This window comes from Antedon mediterranea, chromosome 7 (assembly GCF_964355755.1).
Source record: "Antedon mediterranea chromosome 7, ecAntMedi1.1, whole genome shotgun sequence".
Lineage (NCBI taxonomy): Eukaryota > Metazoa > Echinodermata > Crinoidea > Comatulida > Antedonidae > Antedon > Antedon mediterranea.
In genome coordinates this window covers 13858506-13867410 of record NC_092676.1, presented here as the reverse complement: position 1 = coordinate 13867410, position 8905 = coordinate 13858506, and the positions used below count along the sequence as shown (strand labels likewise).

General features: G+C 34.8%; 2 long non-coding RNA genes across 2 annotated transcripts; one reads left to right on the top strand and one right to left on the bottom strand.

Moving 5' to 3' along the window:
* The first annotated feature begins 1258 nt into the window (after positions 1 to 1258).
* LOC140054628 (uncharacterized) lies at positions 1259 to 2758 on the top strand. Its single transcript, XR_011846541.1, has 2 exons — positions 1259 to 1574; positions 2012 to 2758. It is a non-coding gene; the product is annotated as an uncharacterized lncRNA (long non-coding RNA).
* LOC140054627 (uncharacterized) lies at positions 2235 to 3517 on the bottom strand. The gene is made up of 3 exons (XR_011846540.1): positions 3235 to 3517; positions 2755 to 2874; positions 2235 to 2564 (listed from the first exon to the last, which is right to left on the bottom strand). It is a non-coding gene; the product is annotated as an uncharacterized lncRNA (long non-coding RNA).
* Positions 3518 to 8905: the final 5388 nt, after the last annotated feature.

Here is an 8905-nt window from a genome sequence, read left to right as displayed (position 1 = left end):
AAAACTGACAGAAAATCTGCTGATCAACCATTGGAGTATGATCATAGCCCAATTTTAATATCTTTAACCAAATATGACTTCACATATCTTGATGGATGGCGTTGAAATACCCACAGATGTTCCAGAAGAAATGATGGTCATGCACTATAGGATTCAGTAAACATGGCTGTAAACATTTGGTGACTATGCAAGTATTTATGCAAGTTACCTAGATATTTCATCATTTTGTTGTATTTGATCATTACATTGGAAAGGGGTGGATAAAACCAGTGACACGATTGAAAGGATAGTCCCAATGTACTAATCTGTACTTCCGTATGTGTTTTGGGCCACACTCATCGGTTTGGAGAACAAATATCACAAATTTTTAGACATTCTTTATGTCAATAACAAAGAGATTGCAATTATACATGAAAGTTGATGTTAATTAATGATATGCACTTTGTAACAGTAGCCTACAAAAGTATGGACGATGTCTGGTATAGTGAACAATAAAGTGGTTGAAAACCTATTAAGAATAATCTAACCAGCTTCCATGCCATTACGGGTTGCAGCACGTCATTATTTGCTGGTTATGGGAAGAGGTCATACTGGAAACCATTTCTAACGCATCCACTCCTTGTAAATGGAATTGATTAAGATTAAGACTTTCCACGTACAGTGTACACTAAAGCAGTGGCGTATCCAGGATTTTGAAGTTGGGGGGGGGGGGGGGGGCCGGGAATTGCCAATTTGCCGACAAAATTGGTGTCATTATCTGTACATACACGACGTCTCTGATCAATATGTTCTAGGATTACATAGTCATATTGTCTTATATGGGATAACGATGCAAAATTAAAACCAAACCAACATTATATGTTAGTATGTTGTATTCATATTACAATAAAGAAAGAATTAGGTAAATCTGATTTGTAGTTTTCGAAATATAGGGTCTAAAACATCGCCGAAAATGATCGTTTTTAGCCACGAAAGAAGTAAAACAATTTGCGGCCTCGGTCGACAATTCTATTAACTACGCCATTTTTGGTTAAAATAATTACATATAATTACGTTTTTTAGTAATTTATTTTATATATCACCATTGGAAATATCAATAAAACATGTTATTAAATGCTTATAAAATATATAAAGTTGTTTACTTAAAGATGTATTGTCCCCCTGAAAAAAAAATTTTTTTCAATATTTTTGTTGAATTTGCCATTTTAATTGCACATAAAAGTTATTCACTTTGACCTCAATTTGGATTGAAAAAAATAATTTTTTACACGGGAAAATCGCAATTTAATGCAAAAATTAACCAACCGGAAGCTATTTGTCTGGAAGACAAATGTGTTCCGGTTTAATTTAACCCTTGACCTGAGTTAGCTCATAAATATTCATATTGTATGGATACATCATGTGGATGATGATGCTTTCCAAATCAACAGCCAACAACGATAGCAATGCATGCGTGCGAGAGAGTCGAGTAGTGATGCGAGACGAATCTTGAAGAAAACACGAAAACTATAGCTAGCAGAATGCTAAGTTAGAATTACAGTTGGTAACTTTGATGTTGAATGTTATTCATTTAGGTGAGTTTTTGTTTCGCTAACAGGAGAGGCCTAGCAAGGCCTAGGCCCGAATTTGCTGCTACTGTACTACTACTAGTCTACTACTACTACTAGCACTGACAGTCTCGAGTAGCCTAACTGCTGCCTACTTCTGTCTCTAGAAGTAGAGTGTAGTAGGCCTAGGCAGTACACTGCTAGCTAGGGCTACAGTAGACCACCACCAGAAGAGATGTATTTTTGCTTCTATCATAATGAATTGGTTTAATTTTTAAAGATTTCAACTATCTATTCGGCAGTGAAAATTAAAAAAAAGAAGAAAATCTAAATATTGTTTTGGATGTTTTACTGATGCAATATTTTAAAAATATTTTCTGTATCAAATGCAATAGGTTCAAATTAACATTCCGCAAATAAACATTTTATGCAGATATTTTGACACAAATTTCTTTTTTTTTTAGGTTGATTGATTGAACAATAAGAGCAAGTAGTGAGAAACATAAAATGTATCGTACAGTGGCAACATTCACAATTTATTGAAACGTTTCTTACTATTAAAATGACACTTTGTAATGGATGTGAGCGATCTTAGAAGACTATAGCTGTCGTAATTACTGCCACAATCAACACATTGATAATTAGTAGACAAATTGACACAAAAAACAATATAGGAATTCAATAAGATATACTGTATATATATATTTTATTAACTCCTTTTGCACTGTAATATTTACAGTAAAATTATGAAGTGTAAGTAAATTTGAAGAATTTATCCTGTGTACTGTTGTAGTAGTTTTTTTTTATTTATTGAATGTTATGTTTACAAAATAATATACTGTACATATAATACAAAAAAAATTATACAATATTTTACAAGCTGGACAAGAACATATTGGCCGAATGCAGCAGGAGAGTCGGAAATATTTTTCCTGCAATATCCAATCATATTCCAATACTGAGTCTATCATTGTTGTCTTTGGGTGACCTCTGTTCCAGTCTTCATCAGCTCAACATCTTTAAAAAAAGTAAAAGCAAAGTATGAAAATCTGGAAAAAATAGATCATGCATATTTAGTGCAAAATTGGGCTAGTGAAATTGCTTACTTTGACATAGTCAAATAAGTATACTACCTTTCTATGGTAATTAAAACACATTACTTATAATGTTATAACTTATAAAAAGAGAAAATAAATATTTGACTTACTACAGTACAGAGAACATTTGTTTGTGTTGTAAAATGGCTAAGCTGGCTTTTCCCCTCTGTCTACTTGTACAGTGCTGCTGGAAGGTTCTCAATTTCAGGCTTGTATTGCAACCATTTTCCCTGAAAAATGTTTGTTTTATTTTTATCATAAAAATTAGTTAAACAAGCTTCAACTGTAAATATATATGGTACAGCAAGCTGGCTGTATTTTCGGAATGTAGCTAAGATTGATGGCATATAGCCTAGGCCAGTCTATGAAGAGTACAATGTATAGGGCCTAGCTGGGCATATTCTGCAGGGACCCGATTGTCACAGTCTGCTTGCTAATACTAGCCTAGTAATATGCAGCAGCATGTATTAATTATTCTAGGCCTAGCCCTGAACTGAAAAAATCCCAGGCTAAGTTAATTAATTTACCTTCCTGTTATTATTGCGTTATATATATTATTATATTTAAAATAACCGTCTAGGCCTACTTACCGACAAATTAACAGCTCAGCTTTACATTATACGATCAGGCCAGGGAAACCCACAGTCGAGTCGCGTCGATCTCTGGTGGTGTTGTACATACAACGTGCATCGTCCATTGTTAGATCAGATCTCTGCTGTGTGGATGCTCATTAACATATCATGCATATGTATGAGTTAGCTCTACCGGCCTAATTTCTGAGCCGATGAGTTCGAAAAAATGGTAAACTTATTTTGATTTTTTTATAAGCGAAATCAATATTTTTTTCGGATTTTTTTTCGGTGGAAGTGAATAACTTTATGTTAACTACAAAAGGGTCTATTCAAAATTTGATTTTTTTCATCTTTATTTTTCATTTTTTGGGGGACAATACATCTTTAACGGAATTCGGACAAATTCATTGCTCTAACTTTGTGTACTAACGATCAGAGAGATCCATGGTACACGCGCGAGAGAAAACATTCCGCTGCGGGTGATTCGCATCCACCAATCAAATCAGCTAGAATCCTAAATCATTCAACCGTGAGCAATGCCAATCGCGAGAAAGCTCAGCTTTGATTGGCTTACGATGACATCATATCACAAAATGGTGGTTTTGTAGTTGAGCCTCAAGGAATATTCTGTTCCAAAAATGAAATACATGGATATTTTTTATGGTATATGACGTGCTTTTTCTTTAAAAATTTTGAATAATAAAGGCCTCATATCGAGAAAAAAAACCCGGGTTTTTGGCACTTATAATAATTAATAAATATATCTTAGACAAAAAAGCACATGGCATGTGGAACTATATAATCTCTTAGCGTAGGAAGACATACAAATCCCAGGTCATGAGAGGCTCAACTGCATGCAAAAACAAGGTTTTAGGGTAAGGTCAAAGACTTTTGAGTAAACAATCTACCGCGTATGGCCGTACGTACGTGCTACACATTTTTTACGTGTTTAGTTAGATGTAATGAAAATAAAAAATAGTTGATCTGAAGGGATCAATGATGATATGATATGTAAATAAACAAACACTCAAAAGAATTATGTTTACAGTTCAATTATTGTCAGAATAAATAGTTTATTTTTTTTCCCGGCACCTTTGTTTGCCGACGGCCGCGATGATGTGCCGACGGAAACGAAATCAGGGGGGGGGGGCCCCCCCCCCCCTACTGGATACGCCACTGCACTAAAGTTTAATATTGCCAAATATATAGTACTCTTGAACAGACTACTCTTTGGTGCTACCTCCATCTAGACTCAGTGACTATATATACCATTAACACTAGTGATATAATATTTCCCTTAAATATTAAGTATTTCACTTCAAAGTACTGTATTTCTACTTCGGGAAACACTTAAAATAAAAAAAAAAACTCAGTTGTCAGTTTGGAACTTGTTACATGTGTATGTAAACTAAAGAGCCAGATGAATTTGTTACCAAAAGCATGCATATGTGGTTGTGATTCAATCGTTTGCCGTTACCCAGATGGCCAGTAGGCATTATATATCAGTGCTTGAAGAAATACCCACCCCAGAGCGTTACCTCCTTCCATCCCAGAAAAATTTCGAATATTGGCATGTGCCCATGCCGCCCATTACTCCCAACCCACAAACCCTCTGTTTTTAAATGAAATTTAAGACATTCCAGTAGGCCTCCAATTTCGGTTATTTTGATACTCTAGGACTCATCATCTCCATTCCTTGAACACCTTCCAGGAGTGACTAAAAAAGTTTAAAATCTTCCCAGTACAATTCTGGTCTTTTTGACACCACACTATAACAATCAGCCCCAGGCTATCATGAAAATTATATTTATTTCAATTATTAATACCGATAATTAACAAGTCTGTCCTCTATTTGACCTTATGACCTTGAAAATGACCTTTAAACTTGTAAGTTGAAAAATTGATGAACTTCACCATCTACAGCAATATGTCAATAATGATCCAATAATGGTTACATTTCTTTTAATTAGCTTATATGTTGTTGAAAACAGCTTAAAGCTATATTTGACCTTATAACCTTGAAAATTACCTTTGACCTGAAATTTGAGAGCGGCATCCACCCCTATCTTTTTTGTCATCCCATAAGGGATATATTCTACATGGTTGCCTGCTATTAACAGAAAATTCCCCCCATGATGAAAAACCTCACATTGGCCACCCTTTATACAGTTTTTTATCGGTTTTTATCAAGTTGGAATATTATTATCAAGTTTTCAAAGGTGTTTGAACTAAACAATTATGTATATGTAAATAATTCTTCTGATACCGTCGTGTTTACAAACGGTATTGTTTTGTGTAAGTTTAGCCAAGTTTTTTCCGGGGAATTTGGTGTTTTGTTTGCTAAGCTAGGCCTAGGTCGAGGATGAAAAACGAATTCTCGGCCAACCTAGAGTAGTAGAGAAACTGAAAAAGTATTCCATCTGACTGTAAGTTTCATTTTCGAATAATTATTTATTATTATTTATTTGTTTAAAATATACTAGCCTAGGCACCTACTAGCTAGCTAGGCCTATATAGGCTTTCTGGCCTAGGCTAGACCTAGGTAGGCTAAATAGTTTTAGATAACTCAAATTTAGGAAGGGCTACTAACAAAAAAGTAAAACTGACAATGTGTCAAGAACACACAGCAGACTGTAGCATTCCAACTTCATATGATTTCCTTATACGAGACAATGAGTTCCCAAAGTTATATTATGGCCGACCGCAACATCGCTGACAATAATATTCCAACATGATTTCCCCCAAATCCGAAAGCTGTTTTAGCGACAAAACCTCGCACCTAGCATGGTGCCACAACCTACACACTTTACCGAGTTCAACCCACAGGTTGTGCTGCAAACACCACAAGGGTGGCTGCGAGTGTTCTGTAAAACAGGAAAATATTATATTAATAGTAATACAGATAGGTAGGCCTATAATATTTTTGCATGGTAAATAATAGTTATAACATTTATATAACATCATCTGTTGTCTGCTTCAACTTGACAAATTAAAATAAATGTGATGGTTAATTACAAGTACAATCAACATTGTTAAACATCTATATAGCTATGAATTTATTTATATTATTTAGTTTAATATTATTTCCTGTACTAATTTACATTTCTAGATAGAGGATGCCGCTCTTAACTGCGACTACTGCATGCTAGTGAGAGAGAATATTCGTATTATTTATTAAACAAAGTTTTTCGATCAAAAATAACATTGGTGGCGCTTTCCTCTATTTCAAGACTTCTAATTGGTCCAAACTTTCAATCACGTCTGAAAGGGCGCCACCAGCGTATGTGGGTTTCGCGTATGTGTATCCAGAAATTAATTAATTTTTAAAAATAAAAATACGTTTTCAATATTTAATTTTAGTGTTCATTTTATTATAATGCAGCCCAACTGATAGTTGATTATATATAGAACCCACTTGTAATATAGTAGTAATATAAAAATATTCCCATACCTTAGGCTGCATGAAGTTATAACTTGATACTTTAGCTGATCCAAGAAGGTAATCTAATTTAATTCACTGTCAAAATGCAGACACCAATACACTCCAAACAAATATAAAGTACGAATTGTCGAGAAAAAAAAACCCAGACTCAATTCCGCTGAATCCAAAAGAGTCACGTCCAGGGGCGGATCCAGGATTTTGTGAATGGGGGGTGGGGGGCGCAACTGTAGAGAGTCCACACCAACTCAGCCCGACCATGGTTGTGGCTGAGCTGAGGCGATTTTGAAAATATAACATCTCTACTAGATGGTCGGAAATGGCACTCTCACGTTATTATAAATGTATTAACAATTGATATTTTAAATATGAAAACTGAAGCACTAGCCTATTAAAGGCTTCGCGCAAGAGTGAGCGTTTGCACATGGCGGAAAAGGTGCGAACTTTGTTAAATGACGTACCAGATGGCCGGAAATGGTACTCTCGCACATAAAAGGGTGCCCCCCCCCCCTGGATCCGCAACTGACGTCGCAAAACTAGAAGAACTGTAAAATTTATTCACTGAATTTAAAATAAAAAAGCACGCAATTTAGAGAGAAACTGTGACTATAGTTTGATCAGCAATGAAGTCAATACGAAAATGGTGATTGTCCTTGGGTGGGTCAGCTTAACTCACGGAAAAACAACTACATTTTTGTATTGTCTTGACTGTTTTGTGTGTGCTTCATTGTTAAGTTGTACAAGAACGTGCTATTGGCTGTTTAATACTTTTCGAAACAATACTAATTGTCAAACCATTCAACCGCGCCCACCCAATACAACACCCCACCCAAAAAATATACTGTACAGTATTAAAATAAATGCCTTATTTTGCAATAATTATTTCGACGGTTTATCATACCAAACACTATACTAATTAGTTTTCAGAGGTCTCCCATTTTTATTTAGTGTTATTATAGCCTACAATTGTAAGTGAACGTGTTCATCGATAAAACCTGGTCATCATTATTTTCTATCATCAATTTATAGATTAGTAGTATATCATCATATAATAATCGGAAAATGTCTTCAGTATTTTGACTGTCCAGCTTTTTCATTTTAATTGAGAGTTTTTAATTATTGTTTTAACAATTATTGTCTTCTCTTTAATATTGTTACTGCAATGTCGATCAACCTGATCATCGTTATTTTCTACTATCAATTTATAGTACAGTAGTAGGCTTATCTCTCATTAATTGAGAGATTTATATTTTTTAATTGTTACGGTACTGTGTAATTCCTGAGTGCCACTGATGTAAAAATGTCATTTTCCAAATTCAGTAAATTAACTATAGGCCTATAGTATTCAATAAATCATCAAACCGGTAGAAAACATTACAGAAAACCCGTATAATAAAATGTTTTATTAATTTAATATTAATCAAACGTTGATACAAAACACATTTCTAATCAATTATAATACTAGGCCCATTGCTATATTTGTTATCGTTTTTCTATTCAACTTGTGAAGGAGTCTTATGAAAACGTCTACGAAGATCCATCATCCACTTGTCTTGGCCCACTACTCATTCTCCTCTATAAATAATAGGCCTAAAGAAATAAAAACATACATTATTTAAACATATTAAAATTCTTGTCAAAGTCAATACATTTGAGTGGGCCGAATAGTCCCGGCCCGAATCGTCCCAGGGCCGAATCGTCCCAGGGCCGAATCGTCCCGTTACCTCAATTTCTTGTCGGAAATCGGAAAAAAGCCACCACTGTAAAAAGCCACCCAACAATGGACTTTACCATTGTAAAGTGGGAGTGCTGGACAATCAATTTTTATTCAATTGTGTTATTGTGAATAGCAATTTGGGTGTAGGTGTTATTTAACTGTTGATGACAGAGACTTTCTAATCCATGATGCTATGGTTGTTAATAATGACCGTGTCACAGTTTTTGCAACTTCGGATGGTTTGCGTCACCTATGCAATTCAACAACCTGGTTTATGGATGGAACATTTAAAACCAGCCCAAAACTCTATAAGCAATTGTATGTGATTGGCGTTGATTTAGAAGAAAATTCGATAACAACTGTATATGCGCTACTTGCATCAAAATTGCAAGAACATTACAAACAATTTCTTACTGCCATTGTTGATCAATGTAGACTACTAGGTTATGTACCAAACCCAACCTTAATAAATAAACCACTTAACACAATCTTCATGGAGAAAGCTGCAGACTCTCGGCCTTGCTTCAATGTAC